General features: G+C 40.9%; 1 pseudogene across 1 annotated transcript; it reads right to left on the bottom strand.

Moving 5' to 3' along the window:
• Positions 1-4,569: 4,569 nt before the first annotated feature.
• Positions 4,570-6,210, bottom strand: LOC308240045 (heterogeneous nuclear ribonucleoprotein L-like; annotated as a pseudogene). Its single transcript has 2 exons — positions 5,760-6,210; positions 4,570-5,580 (listed from the first exon to the last, which is right to left on the bottom strand). The product of its transcript is annotated as a heterogeneous nuclear ribonucleoprotein L-like (transcript).
• Between the last annotated feature and the right edge of the window lie 17,051 nt (positions 6,211-23,261).

The raw sequence follows: 23,261 nt of genomic DNA, 5'->3' as shown, positions 1-23,261 counted from the left end.
ACATAAATAGATGATGGTGCATAGTAACAAATTCCATTGGGTACCTTTAAGAGTGATACAATATTTCTTTAAAAATATTAAAACTTAAAATATATACTTTGCACATATTTAACATTACAATGAAAAATTTAAAGGTTGGCTTGAAAATTTGTGAAAGTATTTAGTTTAATAAAACTTTTTGAAAATACACTAACATAAGAAATTCTAAAGACCTCATGACCCGGAAGAATTGTCTTATAACCTAAGTACATAATGTTCTATTCATCTCCATTACACACTCCTTCATCTTTTTAAAGCCCAGAGCATCCTTTGAAGTTAATGAAAGTCTTGTGCCAAGAAAAAAGGAAGTCTTAGAGAAAGGGATGATAGAAACCCATCAATTGTAATGTCTCCAGGGGGGCATGTTTAAATGAGTAATCAATTTTATTCTTCTCTTCATCATGTTCAGGGAACTTTCAGTCTACTTACTTAATTTCAAAATTACATCTCTTATAATTGCTTTTGGGCTTACATACAGTATTGATGAGTAAAAAAAAAAAAAGGTATTCACCTTATAACCTCCCACTGGAATAGGCTTAGGAAAAAGAAAAAGGAGTGTAAGATTTTATAAATGAGAAAAGGAACAGGGCAATTGCTTTCACCTAAGAAATGGAAAGCAAGGTAACCAACAGAGGTGTAACCAAGATCTAAACAATGAAGAACCAAATCACTTCAGACCAGTGTGGCTAAAGTTAGTTACTTAACCTCTCTGAGGCTAGGGGTTCTCAAATAAGAAAAAATAGTAATTCCTCTCTTAGAGGTTTCTGTCAAGATATAAATGGGATTAAATGTGGAGAGTTTGGCAAAATGCTCAATATAAAAATGTAAGTAATCTGTGAAGTTGGCCAGGAAAGGAAAAACTTCTTTTAAAAATAAGGCCCAGAGATTCATTTTAATACATTAATTTGAGTTTTTATTTTGAGGTTATTATAGATTGACATGCAGTTATAAAAAATAATACAGAAACATCTTGTGTACCCTCTTTCCTGATTATAATGTCTTGCAAAACCACAGTACAATATCACAACCAATATATCAACATTGACACAATCCACTGATTAAATCACATTTTGCCATGATTATTTGTGCTTGTGTGTGCATGTGTGTTTAAGAAGACAGTTTTTTAAAGAAAATACAGAAGAAACCTTTCATAATTTTCAATTCTTATCTAATAAGAATCTGAATCAGAATTTGAGTGCCTTTAAGAAAGGAAAACAGATGGAAATCCACAGAAGCTTCACTGCTTGGTAAAAATGTCATTATGACCCTGTGGTTGGGAAAAACTTCTTAATAAAATACAAAATGTACAAACCTGAAAGAAAAAGTTCATACATTGGAGTATATAAAAATTAAATGCTTTTGTATAAGAAAATACATCATTAACAAAGTTGAAAGGCAAGATATAGGCTGGGCAAAAAGATTTGCTATAGATACAAAGACAAATCATTAGTATCAAGAATATATAAAAAGATTCTGTAAATGAACATGAAGACAAAAACATTATAGAAAAACTAGAGACCCAATGCACGAAGATTCGTGCAAGAATGGGCCTTCCTTCCCGAGGCTGCTGGCACTGCCTTCGCTCCGGCTGGAGCCGCCTTTCCGCCTTCCCACACTGCCCAGAGGCCCGGAGTGGCTGGGGTGGGGTGGAATGCCTGCGTCATTGCCATGGCAATGACACAAGCATCCCGCCCCACCCCCAGCCACTCGGTGCCTGTGTATGCAAATTAACCCGCCATCTTTGTTGGGTTAATTTGCATACTCACTCCTGATTGGCTGGTGGGCATCACGAAGGTACGGTCAATTTGCATCTTACTCTTTTAAGTGTAGATGAAGACTCTATGCTAACACTGTATTGATAGAAACAGGAGTATAAATGTAAGTGAAAAATAACTCAATTAGGGAAATGTAAGTTAAAAGTAACATAAATATCACCTTTCATTCTTTGTAAATACCTGAAAGTTAATATAAAGTGGAAATGGGTAAAAATAATGTAACATCTTTTAGTTGAGTGCTATATGTGAAATATTATGTTTGATCCTCACGGCAGACCTATGAGGCAGGTGATGTCAATGTAAATTGGATCACCTGCATCAGAGGACAGTTTGGTAGCACAGTATCTATTAAAACTTAAAAGTGTGCACACCCCAAGACTCAGCAGTTTCACTTCTTAGCATCTACCATGAAGGCATACTTGCTCATGGGCACACAGAAGCATGTACAAGGATGTTTACTGCAGCAATGTCTGTAACAGCGAAAAATCAGAAATAAACTAAGTTTCCAATATTAAGAGAATGGTTGCCTATTTTATACAGTAGTTCAAATAAATGAATACAGTTGTAGATACTAACATGAACAGGTCTTCAGAATATATTGTTGAATAGAAAAAGCAACCCAGCTGGCATGGCTCAGTGGTTGAGTGTTGACCTATGAACCAGGAGGTCATGGTTCAATTCCCAGTCAGGGCATATGCTGGGTTGTGGGCTCAATCCTCAGTAGGGGTTGTGTAGGAGGCAGCCAATCAATGATTCTCTCTCATCATTGATGTTTCTACCTCTCCATCTCCCTTCTTCTCTGAAATCAATAAAAATATTTTTTTTAAAAGCAGCTTATAGAACAATACCATTTATGTTAAACACATACATCAGCACAATACATTTTACTATGCAGCATCCTATCTAATAAAAGAGTAATATGCAAATTAACCATCACAAAAATGGCAGCTCCCATAGCCACAAGATGGTGGCTCCCAGTCCTCTCAGCCCCACCGGAGTCCCTCAGTCCTGGGCGGGGGGGGGGGGGGGGGGGTGGCCGCTGAAAGCAGGCAGCGTGAGCGGCCTGGCAGAATGCTTGCTTTGTCGCCATGGTGATGAGGCAAGCATTCCGCGCCTGGCTGCAGAGGGCCTCTGGCCAGGCTGGGTGCGGAACACTTGCATCATTGCAGGCTGGGCTGAGGGAACCTCCCCCTCCGCCATGCACAAATTTCATGCACCGGGCCTCTAGTAATATTGTAAGTATAAATACTAGTACATATAACGATCTATTAATATTAATCAAACTTAATCTTCATTAAGAAGAAATTAAAGCTCAGAGAGTTTAAGGAACTTTGCATTTGATATTTACGAGACATCTGAAAGCATTGTACTTCTTTTTTATGTGCAATAGCAGAATGATACACAAGGATAAATCAGGTTTCTCATCCCAGTTCTGCTACTAACTGTCTATAGTATTATTGATAAGTTAATTACCCTCTCTGACTTTTATTATGATAATTTAAAAATGTCTGTAATAATACTCATCTCTTTTATAGGGTTGTTTTCAGGATAAAATGAGTTAGTACATATAAATATCTCAGCATTGTACCTGGCGCAAAATAAGCCCTCAACACGTGGTAGCTATTCTTGATAACATTGAGGAAGAGGAAAAAACACACAACACAGGTGATTAACTCGGGATGTTCAGCAAGAGGTTTGTTAGCAAATGATATCTTAGTTGAACTTTTATTTTTCATAAAGATAGGAAGGGTGTTTTATGCTGTGGAAACAGTATACTTGTACGCTGGAATACATGCTGAGCTGAAACACAATGGGAAATTGATGAGCTGCTTGTAGCTAGAAAAGGAGTGCAGGGTAAGATTGTGCAAAAACTTGGTTGTCTTGTTATGAAATTTGTGCTAATTGTATTGATCAAGAGGAAGTATTGAAGAATTTTAAGTAAAGAATCATGATTAACCCACGTTGGCAGAGTTGAGCATGTATTGTAGGAGGGAACAAGAGGCTTTAATTGAGGTAGTGGCAGTGGGAGGGAAGAAGCCAAGCAGAGTCTGAACAGCAGGTCCAAACGAATAATTAAAAGCAAGGTACTTGCTACAAGATCCAGTGACTCATGTGTTACAAAACAGTAAGGAGAGTGAGGGCAGTCAGGAAAAAATGAAAACAGGCAGATTGTACTGACTTATATTAAATAAAAAATCCTGCTAAAATATTTCTTGTGGTAATTGTTATATATATTTTTAAGAAGTTAAGAGGAAAAAATGTCTTTTATATTTACTTAGATATTTGCCGTATTTACTAGTATTGCTTCATTTCTGAAGATCCAAGTTTCCCTCTGGTATCATTTCCCTTCATTTTGAAGAACTTCCTTTAGCATTTCTTACAGCGCAGTTTCCTGGTGATTGTTATTTCCCTTAAGAATTGATTAGAATTTCTTTTATTTATTTATTTATTATTTTTTTTTTAAATTTTCCAAACAATTTTATTGAAATGTGCCAAGAGTACATAGGCAGCACGAATGTATGAACGGGGGAAAAAAATTACATGTACAATAATTTCTTAAAAGTGAAGGTTCATCTTGGGAGATATCAATTCCCTTCCCCTCCCCTTCCATCGTTTCCATTATGGTTAAGCCTCTAACCTAGCATTTTTAAAAAAAGAGAAAAAAGGAATATAGGAACTTTTGCCAAAAAAAAAAAAAAACCACAAAGGAAAGAAATTATTTCCTGCTCAGATAGGACTCTTCCTCAGCACCTAATTACGAGGCATGCTGAGCGGTGGAGAAACACAATTTCAGGGGGTAAGGGTGCGGACCATTTGGGTTTTTCATCTGGTAATGGTTCAGGAAGCCCAACGTCTCCAGGGCATCACTCCTGGCTTCCCATTCCAGCAGCCCAGAGGAGCTGCGTTCACTTTTGCCTGAGAATGCTTTCCCAGAAGGTGGCCGCTACACTCCCAGCTCATCACCAATCTCAAAGAAGTTCTCCTCCGTCACCTCCAGAGGGGCATGGAAGACGTGCAACATTGCTAGGGTGCTGGAGGCGGTTCTTGGCTGCCTGCTCCGGAGTGGAGACCCGATTGTTCCTTGATTCACTGAGGTCTTTGTAACTGGAGGACCCATCTTGCAGCCCATATGACTGACCAGGCATGATGGCAGGTTGCTTAGAGGCACAGACTTTCAGCTTCTGTCCAAACGTGAAGTTGTTATTGAGGTGAGTCATGGCCCGGTCCACAGCATGGCCATTGGCCATCTCCACCATGGCGGCCCCCGGCTTACTTTTCATGAATTTCACCTTCTCCGCATTGCCATACAAGCAGAAGACATTGAAGACTCGGTCACAGTTCATCTTAGACTGATCCAAGCCATAGACCATGAGCACAGGGCTTTCGGCGTGAGGGCCGTGCTCGGGTGGTGGGGGAGGGGGAGGGGGGTGCCATAGCCCTCATCATGGGTGCCGTAGCCCCTATCCTTCTCCCTTCGTAGTGAGGTGGGGGGGGGGGGGGGACCGTAGCCCTCATCATGGTAATGGCTGTGGTACCCACCGTGGGGCCCTCCATATTCTGCGGGGTGATCTCCCAGGAGAGGGGGCTGCCTCTGGCGTTTGTTAGGGTTGCTGCCAGGGTCACCTTGTCCACTGAGGTTGGGGTTTGTATAGTCCCAAGTATCCTGATCATTCTTGAACACATTCAAGCGTGTAGGCTTCGCATAGTCGATCTTCAGAGCGCAACAGCCAGAGTATATATCAGCCCCATTGAGTGAGGCCAATTTCTGTTTTAGATCAGCCAACAAGTTTATGATATTTTCTTATAGTGGTCCCAACTGACAATGACACTATTATGCCCATTTTAGAGAATAATTTCAGGTTAAGTAATTTAGAATAATTTCAGGTTAAGAATAATTTAGAGGTTAAGTAAGAAATTACAGAGTTCCTAATGGTACTGACACACACAAACAGAATCAAATTCCACCATGGCTTGGCCTCCATTCTTCCGGAAAATGACAACTCTCTGGACAGGGCCACAAGGCTTACAAATAGTGTAAAGAACATCCGTAGTAACGGAATAGATGGGGCTCAGAATGGTAAAGAGAAGCACACTGTTGACACTTCGGGAGTCATCCGAGTCTCCTGGGCGAGAGATCTTCCGGCTGGTGGAGTAATTTACAAAGGCTGGGTGACCAGCAATGTAGGTTTGGTTGTCGGTCGCATAGGTCACAGCGTTGCAAGCCCCCAACACATCTTCAAACTCCACCAACGCTTGTCTCTTTTTAGGCATTACCACCACATAGCGGATGGGTCCAAACTCCTGCAAGGCCTCCACAAGGTCAGCTTCCACCACACCGTCAATCAGGCCCCTGATGCTGACAACTGGGGAGGCAGGGGTTTTGTGTGGGTCATCGTAGTTCTCCCCGCCGCCACCGCCTCCGTGCTGGTCGCCGGGCGTTGTCAGTCTTGAGCCGCTTCGGGGCCCGGCCGCCCTCACTGCCGCCTCCGCTGCTGCCTCCGCCGCCGCTTCTCTGATTAGAATTTCTTCAGCTCTTTTTATATTCCATAATTTTGGATTGTATTATGGACTTTGTGAGTATTCTGCTGTATGGACTCAGGGCCCTGTTAATAATCTCCTAGAGATTTTTTTAACTTTATTTTTGTTTTGTTTTGTTTTAGTAGGATATCAACTCAGGTTCAAACTACAATCTCTTCCTTATCTGCTGTAGATGGTGATTTCAATATCAGTTCAGTTTCCCAGGCCTTTGCTATCCTAGCTTGCAACGAATGTACACACGCATCGCCAAGCACTGAGCATGAGATTATGTGAGCTCATACACAGTGAGTGGGTCTCTTTCTTTGCTTTTCTTCTCTCCAGAAGTCCCCTTACACTCTGTTGTCTACAAGGTTCTCTTCTGATTTCTCTGGTCAGTAAGATTCAGATACTGTGCAGTTAAAAAAAATTAGGCTTATTTTGGGGGCAAATCCATATGAGAGAAAAGAGATTTTAAAAATTCAGACTTGACTTGGAGTGGTGAACACACAATGCAATATATAAATGATGTATTATAGAACTGTACACTTAAAACCTATGTAATTTTATTAACAATGTCACTTCAATAAATGTAATAAAATTTTAAAAAGAATCTTGGGGAAAATTATTTAAAATGTGGCAAATGGTAAGATTTTGAACAATTTTTAAAATAGAGTAGAATGTACTAGTAGAAGAGAAGAAAATTCAGAAACTCCTGCCCTGCAGGTGATTTCTCCAAGTTTTGACTTCCCTTCGTAATCTTCCTGCTATTTTTTATTCTCTGGAGTCTTCCTGTAGTTGGGTTTTGTGTGTGTGTCCAGTTTTTCGTTGCAATTAGCAGTAGAGATCCAAGTTTATTATTGAGATGAGGCTGCTACATCAAAATCAGAACCTCATTTATCTTTTCATCATACCTATGTTAAAGTGTCCAACAGCTTCATAATATGATATTCATGTGCTAATTGTTAATTGAGTTGGTTTTCTTTACTGCCAAAAGTTTTCTTCATTTGTTTTGGAATTTTGTTTTGTAAAGTCATCTTGAGATACTACGGTAGTATACCTTTGTTATATCTCCTTCTCTCTTCTCCTTATTTAATGACTAGAGGCCCAGCACATGAAATTCGTGCATGGGTAGGGTCCCTAGGCCTGACCTGCAATCAGGGCCGATCTTCCCTGGCCCACCGGCAGCCGGTCCTGCCCCCTGCTGCTGACACCCGTCACCCTCTGTGTGTGGGGTGACCAGCGAGGCGATCAGGGCCCTGCTCGCTTGTACCCGCCTTGGCCTGGCACCGCCCACATCTGCCGCCACCCACCCCCGGTTGCCCATTCCCCACTGGGCAATTGGAGACGGCCGGCCGGGGGGAAGGACTGAGAGGTTGGCCGTCAGGCCCCGATCAGGCAATTGGGGCCTGCGGGCTGGGGGCAGCTCCTGCGTTGAGCGTCTGCCCCCTGATGGTCAGTGTATGTCATAGCAACGGGTTGTTCTGCTGTCCGGTTGATTTGCATATTATGCTTTTATATTGCTTTCATTTGCATATTATCTATAATAATAAAAGCATAATATGCTAATTAGATCAGACATCCTTCTGGACGACCTTCCAGATGAAACCAGGGCTGCGAGGGAAGCCCAGGTCCCGTGTGCCAGAGGTAAGCCGGTGCCGGCAGCCGGGGGAAAGAAGGCCTACTCTTGCACAGATTTTGTGCATCGGGCCTCTAGTATATAGATAAGCAATTTGTAACTTATAGTCTATGAACTATCCTAGCAACCTTCATATAAATATAGTACTACTAGTATTACTATTAATAATAGTCATAAAAGCTAATATTTATATGTCATACTACTTTCCAGGTTTTAGTTCAAGTGTTTTACATTCAATATTTGTACGTTAAAATAATCTTTTATGTATGTACAAAATATCTTGCTGGGATTTTGATAGACATTGCATTAAATCTATAGGTAATTTGAGGAGACCTGACAGCTTTACTGTTACTACTCAGAGTTCCAGTCCATGAACACAGTATGTCTTACCTTTATTTAGACCTTCTTTGATTTCTTTTATCAGTATTTTCAGTTTATAGCTTTCAAGTCCTATACAATTTTTGTTAGATTTATAATTCAGTATTTCATTTTTGAGTGATCATAAATAATATTGTGTTTTCAATTTTGGTTTCCATGTGCCCATTGCTAATATATAGAAATACAATTAATTTTTATATGTTGATCATGCATCCTGCAACCTTACTGAGCTCACTTTAGTGGTAGGAGTTTTTTTTGTTTGTTTGGTTTTGGGTTTTGGTATATTGTTTGGGATTTCAATATAGACCATTATGTTATTTGCAAATAGAGATGGTTTTACTTCTTTCTTCCCAATTTGAATGCCTTTTATTTCCTTCTCTTGCTTTGTTGTGGTGGCTAGAATTTTCAGTACTATCCTATCTAATAAAGAGGGAATATGCTAATTGACCATCACTCCGTCACAAAGATGGCTGCACCCACAGATGAAGCTAAGTTCCCATAAGGAGCCTTAACGAGCAATCAGCAGGAACCTGAGGCTACCCCCTCCCCCACCCAGCAGGGCTTGACAGGGGACCTCAGACGGGGCCCCCCACCCCAGTGCCAGGTGAGGGGACCTGAGGCCATGCCCCCCACCTGGCGGGGCTTGACGGGGGGCCTCAGGCCACGACCCTCAACTGGTGGGGCTTGACAAGGGACCTCAGGCTGCGCCCCCCGCCCCAGCACTGGGCCAGGGGACCTGAGGCTGCGCCCCCCTGCCTGGCGGGGCTTGACAAGGGACCTCAGGCCATGCTCCCCACCCAGTGGGGCTTGACGGGGGACCTCAAGGTGCACCCCCAGTGCTGGGTCGGGGGAACTCAGGCCGTGCCCCCTGCCCAGAGGGGCTTGATGGGAGACCTGAGGCTGTGCCCCCTGCCCAGTGCTGGGCCTGGAGACCTGAGGCTGTGCCCCCCTGCCTGGTGGGGCTTGACAGGGGATCTCAGGCCATGTCCCCCACCCAGCGGGGCTTGACGGGGGACCTCAAGGCATGACCCCTACCCCAGTCTGGGCTGGGGGACCTCAGGCCACGCCTCCCATCCTGGCAATAGTCCAGGGGACCTGAGGCTACATCCCCTGCCCAGTGGGGCTTGACAAGGGTGGGACTGGCCAGATCTGGATCTAGCCCAATGGAGGCGGGGGCCGGCCGGGTCTGGGTCTCATGCGATTTTGACACACATGTAGGTGGGCAGGACTTGACTCTGGGTCCTGTGGTGTGCCCCAGACTCTGACACGAGGAAGGTTTTCATATACATTTTACTAATTTTTTTCATCTCTGACACTTCTATTATAGAGAAAGGGCAAATAGCAATATTAAATTATTTCCTCTAATTAATCCCCTTTCGATGTGCATGAATTTTGTGCACCGGGTCACTAGTGTTTAATAATGTGGTGAAAGTAGGTATCCTTGCCTTGTTCTTAATCTTATGGGGAATTCATTTATTCTTTCATCATTAAGTATGATGTTAGCTGTAGGGTTTTTGTAGAAGCTCTTTATCAAGTTTAGATAGTTCCCCTTTATTCCTGGTTTAATGAGAATTTTTATCATAAATGGCTTTTGAATTTTGACAAATATTTTCTATGTCTCAATTGAGATGCTCATGTGTTTTTCTACCCAGTTTTAAACTCATGACTACATGAATATTCAAATTTGGTGAGAACACATTAGATAAAATAATCCATTTTACAATAGGATTGAGTTTTTTTAGTAAGTACATTTTCAAAAGCATTTAAAATTTAATATTTTTATTTTATTATATTAGGAGGGGTAAGTCAATTTTTACGGGTTTTGGCAGCATAGCTAACATGTAAAGGCAAATATACCTATTCGATACTACTAATTAAATTTTCTAGAACATATGATTTGACAAGGGTATTTGGACTATTTCTGGATGTGAAGAGCCATCATAGATATATAGTACAGAGATAAAAATTTTTAATGTCTGGCACATCTAGATGGTTTATAAATTTGCCAGAATAGAATATTTACATTTAAACCACTCCAAAAAAACCATGTTTATGGGCACATTAGTGTTAGGACCCACAAGAACAAAATGACAGTGAGGAGCAGCTCTTATTTTCACTGTCTCTTATCAAGCTTCTGTGTATTCTTGTGGTATATTAGGTCATATACTGGAAATTATTACTAAAATGCCCTGAAGTCTCTATTCAAGCCACATTTTTATTTTTAACAGCCAGGTTAGAATTAGTTCTGCCAGTACAATACTCGACTGCCAGAGGTGTGTGTGTGTGTGTGTGTGTGTGTGTGTGTGTGTGTGTGTGTGTTCTTTACCTTTAGGTTCTAAGACTACTTACTGATGAATATTTTTAGCCATTGGATAATTCCTATCCCTTAATGTCCCTGAGATTTAATAGTTCCTATTTATGATCAATTTTATTGTCCAATTAATGTAGTTGGAAATCACTTAGTACAAGATTAGTATCTCAGTTGTGTAATCTGGCAACAAAGATTTTTGTGTGATTTTTTTTAGGTTGACTGATTTTCTAACTCTCAGCTTAGGGTGATACACAACCTATGTTCATAAAGTAGAGTATGAAAAGTAATATCATGGCAGTTTTGTGTCTTATAATTCATCCGAAATTTATAACATATGAATGCTTTGTCTTTCTCTTTGTAAATAGAGAGTATATCTACAGAGCAGTGGTTCTCAAACTGGAGCATGTATCAGAATACCCTGGAAGACTTGTTAACACACAGAATGCTGGGACCTATTCTCAGAGTTTCTAATTCTGTAGGTCTGGAGAATTTGCATTTCTGACAAGTTCTAAGTGATGCTGAGGCTGCTTTTTCAGGGACTTTACTTTAAAAAAAAAAAACCTACCAATCTATATGGAGTTCCATCAAGACATTAAAAATGGAACTGTCTTATGACCCAGTGATTCCACTTCTGGAAATACATCTGAAGAAATCCAAAACACCAACCAGAAAGAATGTATGCACCCATATATTAATTGCAGCATTATTTACGATAGCCAAGATTTGGAAACAGCCCAAGTGCTCATCAGTAGATGAGTGGATAAAAAAGCTGTGGTACATTTACATAATGGAATACTATGCAGCAGTAAAAAAGAAGAAAATCTTACCTTTTGTGACAGCGTGGATGGACTTTGAGAGTATTATGCTAAGTCAGTGGTCGGCAAACCGCGGCTCGCGAGCCACATGCGGCTCTTTGGCCCCTTGAGTGTGGCTCTTCCACAAAATACCACGGCCTGGGCGAGTCTATTTTGAAGAAGTGGTGTTAGAAGAAGTTTAAGTTTAAAAAATTTGGCTCTCAAAAGAAATTTCAATCGTTGTACTGTTGATATTTGGCTCTGTTGACTAATTAGTTTGCTGACCACTGTGCTAAGTGAAATAAGCCAGTCAGAGAAAGACAAATACCATATAATTTCACTTATATGTGGAACCTAATGAACAAAATAAGCTAACAAGATGGAGATAGAGTCATGGATAGAGAATAGAGTGACAGTTGTCAGATGTCACACTCATCAGTGTCTGGGTGAGAAGGTTGAAGGGATTAAGCAAAGTAAAAACGAAAGACTCCTGGACACAGACTGTGTGATTGCCAGAGGGAAGGGGATGTGGGGGAGGTAGAAGAGGGTAAAGGGGGGATGAATAGTGTTGGAAGGATACTTGACTTGGGGTGGTAGACACACAATACAATATACAGATGATGTATTATAGAATTGAAACCTATGTAATTTTATTAACCTACATCACCTCAATAAATTTAATAAAAAATAAAGAATAAAAGCAAAACAAAAATAACACTAACCTGATCTGCACTCATTTGGGGGCAAACAAACAAATAAAACAAACAACAAAAAAATAACTACTCCTTTAGGAAGGTGAGAAAAATAAGTTTTAATCCTGGTTTTGATACAAATTTTTTGAGTGAGCTTAAACAAGTGATGTATATTCCACTCCTCAGTTTCTTCACCTGATACTTAAGATCAATGATACCAGTTTGACCTACTTTGTAGAGTTGTCAGGAGGATCATGCATATTAAAATATTTTTTTAATTAAAAGAAATAAACACTTGTGTGAAATTGTGAAATGTTTGCAGACATTCTGAGAAGACAGAATGATAATGTAAGCAATGCTCACGTCAGTATACAGAGGCTCATCCTGGCTGGTGTGGCTCAGTTGGTTGCACTGAAGGGTCACCCGGGCACTGAAGGGTCAACCTTGTGATTCCCGGTCAGGGCACATGCTCAGGATGTAGGTTCGGTCTCTGGTCAGGGTATGTATGGAAGGCAACCATTCAATGTTTCTCACATCAGTTTCTCTCTCTCTCTCTCTCTCTCTCCCTCCCTCCCTTCCTCTTTCTCTCTCTAAAGTCAATAAAAACATAAAATTAAATAATAAAAAAACCCATGGTGGCTTATATGATATTTACAATTTTATTTTCTCATATTTCCCTCTCTTTTTCCACTTTTATAGCACATCAATGATTGCTTTTTTGTTATTATCAAGCAGCAGATAAGTGCTTGGTGAATCTTTGGCTTTGAGTCTCTAATTTTGCTTTTTTCCACCCATGGTCTCTGTGTATCCCTCTCTTTTCTCTCATTGTTTATTGCAGAAATATTTCACAGGGAATGGGGTGAAACTAAGCTTCAGGATACTGCTTCTGTTTCTTAAACAAACACTCTTATCACTAGGGGACAATCGTGCCTTAGTTGATGACCCATTAGTTGATATAAATAATGGTGTTTCTGTTAGGCTCTTTCAGCCATTCCGGTTTCCTACCTATAAATCAGTGAAAGATGTAATTTGAACTTGATTGTTTAGAAAGACATGAAGGCAGTGAGGATAGGGTTGCACTTCAACACTAAATATTAAAGTACAAACTTTCCATGAAAGCCAGACCATTTGCTTCATTTAATCTATTGCCTTTTAAGCTAAAGAGAGTCTGGAAAAAGGAATGATCACATCATGGCCAAAGCTGATAAAAAATGTCAGCTAATAAAGCTAACAAAGCTAATAAAAATTTTTGTATTTATATAAAATATAATAATGAGGTGGGGTACATTTTGGTTTCATATGAAGCTGCACAGCAGTCATTTCTTTCATTTGAATGCTAATTATACTCCCAATGTATGAATTAATTATGGCATCTATTGACTATGTTGATATTGTTTAGAAAAATTATCTCTCAGATCAGATGAAAAGCTTTGCCTCTGTATGAAAGGCTCAAGTGACTTGTTCTGGCATATGGCATTAATATTCCTTGGTGTAAGCTTCATAAAACATTAAAACCAAATTAAACTTAGAAAGGGGACCAGCTCTGATTATTTATTTATTTAAACCTGAGAGAGTAGAGACCCTCTTTCTTTCTGTATGTCTGTCCCACTGCCCCTGACTATTTGCAGCCCTTTTGGAGGTTTCATCAAATCCATCTAAAATTATTATCTTCAAAGCTACAGCAGAATTTGTTAGACCTTGAAGTGTATGGGCAAAGGCAGTAATTTTGTGACAGCATGCTTTGTCTAAAGTAGTTTGGACACTCCCTGTGCCAAAAAGAGAGACCTTCTCCCCAATAGGAGAACAGGCTAAGAGTAAATGAGAATTGACACCTTCTGCACGGATCTTGCTAAAAAAGCTGGAGGATTTTCAAGTGCTTCATTGCCTCTTTCTGTGCCCTCCCCTTTGGGACTTAAGTATACTCAACAGCAGCCTGTGGCATGGAGAATACAACTGTAAAGAAATCCATGATGATAATTGACCCTAAGTTATGCTTCTAGAAGAGAGACAATAGAATTTAATTTTTATTTGTTTTTATCCCTTTTTTTGGGTCAAAGAGACTCCTAAACTGGGCAGAACAGTTGGAAACAGTATACAGTATATTCTTATAACTCCCAAATACTGTATATATCTTATTAATTAATTTATTTATGTAACAAATAATAAATGCTTACCATGTGCTAAGCAGTATTTTAGGTGCTGAAGCTATACTAGTAGGTAAGTAAAAGTCCCTAATCCCTCTTGTCTGTGTATTTGTGTGTGTTTGTTTATAATTTAAAATGTTTTATTCTTTAATTAAACCAGGGGCTTATTTTATTATAAACATTTTAATGGAAACATGGGTCAGGATAGGCTAAATACTGATTCAGTAACACATTTTAGGAGCGTCTTACAAGATAAGTTTATTTTTTATTTCTACTGTTTGTCCAATACTGATTGTCAGGTGGCCTTATGGAGATTTCATCTCATCACTTGCTTACACCATCAACAAGGAATATAGTGAACCACATACTGTTTTTTGTGTGTGTTTGTTGTTGTTGTTTTTTTGGTGGGCGGGGGGGGGGCGAGTACCAAATTACTTTATTTGAAGGAATGGTACCAACAAAAGAATATAAGTGGATGATTTGGTACAACTTATAGAAAAAGTAAAGGTAACTGCAATATGCATGTAACTGCTTTGGTGACAAGGGAAGTCAACCCCGTGGCTATGGGAAGCCAGCCTAAGGTTTAGCTAAATCTTCCTTCAGTAACTCGACCATGATGACTGGGAGATTGGGCTGAATGCAATGGGATGTGTGTTACACATACTAGTTCTTAAAGCTTCCACACAGGAAACTCACTCTAACACTCTACCATTGCCAAAGCAAGTCACATGAACTTACCTGATTTCAAAAGGGGGAAGTATGATACTACCACGTGCCCAGAACAGGCTATTTGTCAACAGTCCTAATGACTAGCTCACATTCGCATTTTGAAAAGTCCTTTCAGTGACTTTTTCATGTGTAAAAGCATTTTATTAGTAATAGAGAAAATCAAATTAAAACCACAAAAAGATAACACTCTACATCCACCAGATAAGCAAGAGATGTGTAATACTGAGAAGTCTCTTGCACTTCTGGGGGTGGGGAGAGGTATAAATTGGTATAACTGCTTTGAAAATAGTGTGGCATTATCCACCACAGTTGAAGATGTACACAGCTTATAACTCAGTACTTTTACTATTGCGTATGTCCTAGAGAAACTCATGTATGTGTACATGAGGATATATGTACCACAATGTTTACAGCAAGATTGGAAACAAGCCAAATGTTCTTCTACAAATAATGAATAAATAGGGATGTTAATACAAAAGAAGACCATATAGCAATAAAAATAGATGTTCTTTTCAGCACAGGTGATTCTCAGTTAGGGTGGAATGAAAGACTGCATGCAATAGTAATTGCATTCATATAAGGTTTAAAATAGGAAAAACCATACCATATTGTTTATGGAGACGTACCAAAGTGGTTCAACTATCAAGTAAAGCCAGAAAAGGATTATTATAAGAGTCAGAGCAGTTATTTCTTCTAGGGTAGAGGAAGAGAGGTATGATTGGAGAAGTGTACCTGGAGAGCTTCCAGACTACTGGCATCATTGTCCTTTTTGACCTAGGTGACATTTATAATATAATATGGTTCACTTTATTAGTATTTGTGAAACTGTACATATGTATTGAAATTTTTTTCTGAATAGAGATTATACACTCACAACAAAAATTTTAAAATTATTGTATAATTTGTGTTCCCCCAAATTTCCAGTCTTTGAATTACTCTTCCATTTAATATCCATAATGAGTCTCCATCATGGGTGAATGTGGGAGTCTTGTCCCCATTATCATGAATTGCATTAAGGCTATTATTTTACCTCGTATCTCACCCTACCCCCTGTTCTGAGGCCATTTGGTTATAATACCATCATCGCAAGAGAGGTCTGTGGTGTGGTCGCCCAGGTCTCAGTGACTTTTTAATAAGGATGGTCAGTAATCATTTACCATGAATAGATGGAGTCACTTAGCAAGTGAGTAGTGCATCAGTAGCCAAAAAGGTGTTAATGCTCGTAGGAAAGCAAAGAGCACATAAGAGAAAGGCGAAGGCCAAATGAGATAGAACTTATGCTTTTGCTCCTGAAAGGCCTATAACTCAGCACTTGGAATTCAAATGGGAACGGGAAGGAATAATCATCTCTGCTGTTTTACTCATGGGACAACTGTGAAACGCATGCATTCAGAACTCTCTTCCTTTCAAAGGCAGGATCTTAGAGCGTGCATGTAATCACTTTAATGCCCACTGTCCTCTTCCACTGATTTCTAGGCATCCCCTGTTTCTTTTTAACAATAGAGAAAAAGTCCTGCTGATCCTATACGCCATTTCAAACAATTCTGGACTGTGAGGCTGCCAACGCTGGCATCAGTTAAGTCGGGATCAGGGTGCAATGCAATCAGTAGTAAGTGTGTGTGGGAGGAGAATCCACTGAATACATATCTCATACTGATTAAAATAAATGAGTGCTCTGTCTCTCTAACGGTTGTCAAAAGACATTTACAGTTTCCCTAGCCCGTTTCCCACGTCTACTTGGCTCAGAGACTGCCAGGATCAATGGTCCAATTTTAGTTCCACTTTCTTCTTCTATCGTTCCCCGCATTCAGCTCTTCGGAAGTGAGTTAATAATGTAAAATCTGGCTGAATTAAATTCACTTAACTATGCTGCCAATTCTCTTCCCTTCATGCATTTTTAAAGAGATCTCAAACCAGTGATGGATTTCTAATGCTCTAGGAAAAGAAAGCAAGGATGAGACAGTAAACCTGAATGGGATAAATTGTTTATTATAATTACCCTGTTGAATATCTCACTTTGTACCCAGAAGGAAGAGGAAATATCAACCTCTATCGGCTTTACAAGTGGTAATATGAGTGGTGGGGGGAAAAAAAGGTAGAAACTGCCTCTTCAGTGAAAGAAGCGACACAGTGCAGCTTCGCATGGAAAGCTGTGAACAGTAAAATGTGAGGTGGGAGAGGGGTTCGTTTCTATGGCAACTCAGCATATTCTCGCTAAGAGGATGGTTTTTTTAAGCTTACAGTTAGAAACAAATTAGCAACCAGACCTCAGCCTGTGCCTGTGTTTGACACTGTAAGTACGTGAGCTACCTGTGAATATGGTCTACTGTTGTCTCCAGTTTTTCAAAAAGTCTATTGGCTTATTGAATTAACTGATGGAATTAGTGTGTAGAATCTTAATGTTCAGAAAAAAGAGCAAAGGACAGAGTTTCTGCGGGATGTCTAAAAACAAAAGGTTAAGACTTCAATGAGCAAAGACCTCTTCGTGAGGGAATATTCCTAGAAATTAAATACCCAGGTGTATCTGCTACCTGGGCCACTCTGTTGTCATTCAATTGTTTTTTTTTTTAATTTCTTTATTGATTAAGGTGTTACATATGTGTCCTTATTCCCCCATTACCCCCGCCCCCCATTTATGCCCCCAACTCCCTGTTGTCTGTGTCCATTGAATAGGCTTATATGCATGCATATAAGTCCTTTGGTTGATCTCTCCCCCTTACCCCCACCCTCCCCTACCTTCACTGAGGTTTGACATTCTGATTGATGTTTCTCTGTCTCTGGATCTGTTTTTGTTCATCAGTTTATGTTGTTCATTATATTCCACAAATGAGTAAGATCATGTGATATTTATCTTTCTCTGCCTGGCTTATTTCACTTAGCATAATGCTCTCCAGGTCCATCCATGCTGTTGCAAATGGTAAGAACTCCTTCTTTTTCACCGCAGCATAGTATTCCATTGTGTAGATGTACCACAGTTTTTTAATCCACTCACCTGCTGATGGGCACTTAGGCTGTTTCCAAATCTTAGCTATGGTGAATTGTGCTGCTATGAACATATGGGTACATATATCCTTTCAGATTGGTGTTTCTGGTTTCTTGGGATATATTCCTAGAAGTGGGATCACTGGGTCAAATGGGAGTTCCATTTTTAGTTTTTTGAGGAAACTCCATACTGTTCTCCACAGTGGCTGCAGCAGTCTGCATTCCCACCAGCAGTGCACAAGGGTTCCTTTTTCTCCGCATCCTCGCCAGCACTTGTCGTTTGTTGATTTGTTGATGATAGCCATTCTGACAGGTGTGAGATGGTACCGCATTGTTGTTTTGATTTGCATCTCTCTGCTGATTAGTGACTTTGAGCAGGTTTTCATATGTCTCTTGGCCTTCCTTCTGTCTTCTTTCAAAAAGATTCTATTTAGGTCCTTTGCCCATTTTTTGATTGGGTTATTTATCTTCATTTTATTAAGTTGTATGAGTTCCCTGTAAATGTTGGAGATTAAACCCTTATCATTGATATCATTGGCAAATATGTTCTCCCATACAGTGGGCTTTCTTGTTGTTTTGTTGATGGCTTCTTTTGCTGTACAAAAGCTTTTTATTTTGATTTAGTCCCATTTGTTTATTTTCTCTTTAGTTTCCATTGCCCTAGGAGCAGTATCAGTGAAGAAATTGCTTCAGCATATGTCTGAGATTTCTCTGCCTGTGGATTCCTCTAGTATTTTTATGGTTTCCCGTCATATGTTTAAGTCCTTGATCCATTTTGAGTTTATTTTATTTTATTTTATTTTATTTTATTTTATTTTATTTTATTTTATTTTTGATTGATTCAATTCAATTGTTAAAGTAATCTGCTTTCAAAGCCAGGTGTTAGAGAAAGAGGTTGTTCATGGCTCTTTTGTTTTGAACTTCTAGTCACCAGAATTTCCTTGTATGGCAAGCAAATACCATTTGGAATTTGGACTGTGTTTTATTTCTTACCTCCCTACCTGCATGCAGTGTCTGTTCCCATCCAACTGTTCTGGTTACCCTAACTATACAGTGGTTGTAATGGAGTCATTTGGTTATTGACGTAGTTATTTGATTTCTACAAATCAGATAACTGAAAGATTTTTGAATAATGGTTCCACATTCCCACGTATTGTGTTTATTAAATGGAACCAGGGACTATCCTGCTGCTATACATGTTCTTAATCACCACACAGTTCCTGAGACTTTATTTGTGCAATGTGAACAGAAGTTGGAGCGGCTCTGGAAACCATGCTCCTGGTCATTTCATGTTTAGCAGGACTGCTCGGGAAATGCAGCCCATGTCAGCGGTGAAAGGCTGGATGGTTCGTTCAGTCTTTCATCTGTCGAGACCCAGCATTCCGTGGAGCTTTTAGAGTGCAGGTGTTTCTAATAAAATGGGATAGTTTTTTTTATTATTATTATTAACTAGTGACCCAGTGCACAAAATTCGTGCACATTAAAAGGGGATTAATTAGAGGAAATAATTTAATATTGCTATTTGCCCTTTATAATAGAAGTGTCAGAGATGAAAAAAAAATTAGTAAAATGTATATGAAAATCTTCCTCCTGTTAGAGTCTGGGGTGCACCACGGGACCCAGAGTCAAGTCCCCATCCACCTACATGTGCCTCAAAATCGCATGAGACCCAGACCTGGCTGGCCCCCGCCTCCATTGGGCTAGATCCAGACCCAGACAGTCCCACCTTTGTCAAGCCCTGCCGCGCAGGGGACATAGCCTCAGGTCCCCTGGCCTGGTGCCAGGATGGGGGGCATGCCCTGAGGTCCCCCAGCCCAGACTGGGGTAGGGGTCCTGCCTTGAGGTTCCCCTTCAAGCCCCGTCAGGTGGGGGACATTGCCTGAGATCCCCTGTCAAGCCCCACTGGGTGGGGGCCATGGCGTGAGGTCCCCTGTCAAGCCCCACCAGGCGGGGGGGGGGCTCAGCCTCAGGTTCCCCATCAAGCCCCACTGGGCAGGGGGCACGGCCTGAGTTCCCCTGACCCAGCACTGGGGGTGTACCTTGAGGTCCCTTGTCAAGCCCTGCCAGGCAGGGGGACACAGCCTCAGGTCCTCTGGCCGGATGATGGGCGGGGGGTGTGGCCTGAGATCCCCCGGCTTGGTTCCAGGGTGGGGGGCGTGGCCTGAAGTCCCTTGTCAAGCCCCACCTGGTGGGGGCACAGCCTGAGGTTCCCCAGGCCTGGCGCTGGGGTGGGGGGAGCAACCTGAGGTCCCCTAGCCCAGCACCAGGGCGGGAAGTGCACCATGAGGTCCTCTGTCAAGCCCCGCTGGGCGGGGGTGGTGGCCTGAAGTCCCCCAGCTTGGTGCCAAGGCGGGAGGCGCGGCCTGAGGTCCCCTGTCAAGCCCTGCCGGGTGGGGGAGGGCGTAGCCTCAGGTTCCTGCTGATTGCTCCTTAAGGCTCCTTATGGGAACTTGGCCTCAGCTGTGGGTGCAGCCATCTTTGTGATGGAGTGATGGTCAATTAGCATATTTCCTCTTTATTGGATAGGATAATGCCACATACTCTGTGCTGTGGTCTATGGATCCTTTTGCTGACTCAAAAAAGGGGTAAAATCTACCATGGTGTGCTTTCACACAAATCCCAAGCACCTCTGGAAATAACAGTGTATTTCAGCCAGTGACAGAAGGAAGATTTGAAATTTGAGATGCATAATTTAATAGAGGTTTTTTATTACTCTGAGTTTTTCTCTTTTTTTTTTTTTTGTTATCCACTAACCATCTGCTACCTTACCCCTGAGAGTGAAGATCCTGGAAGTGTTTACATAGATTCTAAATAAATCCTTGGTGATTAGAACAGCCAGTTTCCTTTACTAGTCTCACAGCAAAACTGGATTGGACCAAATGGGGTTTTTACACTATGACAATGCATAGATTGGTAAAATACAGTTTGGCATCACAGCAGCTCCTCCTGACAAGCAATTTGGGAACTTTGACCAAACCACATCCCCATGTTTCCTCCTATGACTGGGCTATTGAGGTCAGTTAAACTGACCAAGTCCCTCATCCTGTCATCCAAGCCACCACCCAAAAAGTAAACTCTTCCAGTAACCTGGAATTTCAGTCCATGTACACTTATTACAAAGGGGTCCCCTTCCATGATGCTTTACTTTGCTGCTGCCTTCCTCACACCCAACTCTTCTCTCCCAGCATGGAACTCCTGTTTTATTGTTGTAAAGCTCCATTCTATTCTCAGTCTTATCACAGAATTTCTTACCGCTTCCTGGCTGTAAATGAAAAATAGTTCTCCCTTAAGAACTCTCCTGCAGCCTTCCTGAGTGGTGGCGGCTGCTCTTTCATATCCCTTGTTCCAGTTATCTCTTGCAACATAACAAATTATCCCAAGACTTAAGACCTTAACATATTTTGTTTTTCTCAAGATAAATTGTGTACCTGGAGTTCAGGAAGAACTTCAGTGGGACTCTTTTTTTTTTTTTCACTGATCTACATAGCATCAGCTGGAGAAGGTAGGTCTGGGGATTCACTTCCAAGATATAACAAATGAATTTGGCAAAATAGCAGGATATAAAATTAATATCCAGAAAGCAGTGGTACTCTTATACACCAATAATGAACTATGAGAAAGAGAAACTAAGAGAACAATCCCATTTACTTTTGCAACAAAAAAATAGGTACCTAAGAATAAATTTAATCAAGGAGGTAAAAGACCTGTACTCAAAAAAACTACAGGACTTTAAAGAAAGAGAGGAAGACACAGTAAGTGAAAGAATATACTGTGTTTACAGATTGGAAGAATTAGCATCATGAAAATGTCCATACTATCCAAAGCACTCAATAGTTTCCACACAATTCCTATTAAAATACCAGTGGCATATTTCACAGACCTGTGAAAAAAAGAATAGGGGAGGTTGAATGCAGTGGGAAGTAGGCAATGTCCAATGCTTGGTTGGCTCTATATTCCAAACTCCACTATTAGATCTCCATTATCAGTCTGGGAATTACCTTCTCAGTTCTGACCAGTTTTTATTTGTATATTGAGCCGTGGCATTTATTCCTTGATATCTGTATTTAGTTCTTCAAACCATATTTATCTCTATATCTTTACCTTTGCATTCTGATGGAATTTCTGAAGATTTCCATTTACACTGTAAATTTAATATTCTGCTGAGTCAATTTTGCTAGTTATTATTGCCAATGTATACTTAAATTCCATTACTACATTCTTATTGCCTTGTCATCTTGATAAACAACAGGTGGTTTCTCTATATTGGATCCACTTTTATTTTCTTATTGCAGGTCTGTTCTAGATTAGCATTATCATCTAGAATTTCATGAATTTTATTGAAATTGGAGCAGAAATTTTCTAAAATTTTTCTTTCAATCTGCTGTGATTATACTTAAGTGTTTTTTTCCTTTTTATATTTTTTTGGGGAAAATTATCTTCTAAGTAGAACAGTGTTTCTTATGCCCTGTATTTTTAAAAAATATATCTTAATTGGTTTCAGAGAGGAAGGGAGAGGGAGAGAGAGATAGAAACATCAATGATGAGAGAGACCATTGATTGGCTGCCTCCTGCATGCTCCCCACTGGGGATAGAGCCCGAACCTGGGCATGTGCCCTGACAGGAAATTGGACCATGACCTCCTGGTTCATAGGTCAATGCTCAACCCCTGAGCCATTCCAGCTGGGAAGGCCCAGTATTATCAATTGTTTCATTTCCAATTATACAAAACTAGTGACCTGGTGCACGGATTTGTGTACATTGAAAGGAAATTAATTAGGAGGTGGCCAGCATGGTGGGACTGGGCAAGATGGGCTGGACACGCCCTGGAGCCAACCTCCCGTGGTCCCTCCCTGGTGTCTTTGGAATGAGCGGCGTCCATCCAGCAGGTGGGGTCCCTCAGCCTGGCTTGCGGGCATCGGGCTGAAACCAGCCCTCCGACATCCCCCAAGGGGTGCCAGAGTGCAAAAGGGCACTATGCAAAGTTGCTGTCGTACAGGGTGTGGAACACAAACGCAAGTGTGCAGTAAACCAGATTCGGGGCCGACAGTGCCCCAGCAACAACATAACCCATGGCCGAAGGTGGAATCCTGTGGCCCTGCAAGGAATCGGGCTCCCTCCTCTCTGGTTTTGGGGTGTGTCACCTGAGAATCACTGCTGCCAAGTAACTGCAGCTCGGCAGCTCCTGCACTGAGCCTCTGCCCCATGGTGGTCAGTGTGTGTCATAGCAACCGGTTGGATAGTCGAACACTTAGCCTTTTATATA

The sequence above is a fragment of the Plecotus auritus genome (genome assembly GCF_963455305.1).
Source record: "Plecotus auritus genome assembly, chromosome: X".
Taxonomy (NCBI): Eukaryota; Metazoa; Chordata; class Mammalia; order Chiroptera; family Vespertilionidae; genus Plecotus; species Plecotus auritus.
This window is presented reverse-complemented; position numbering and strand designations above follow the sequence as displayed.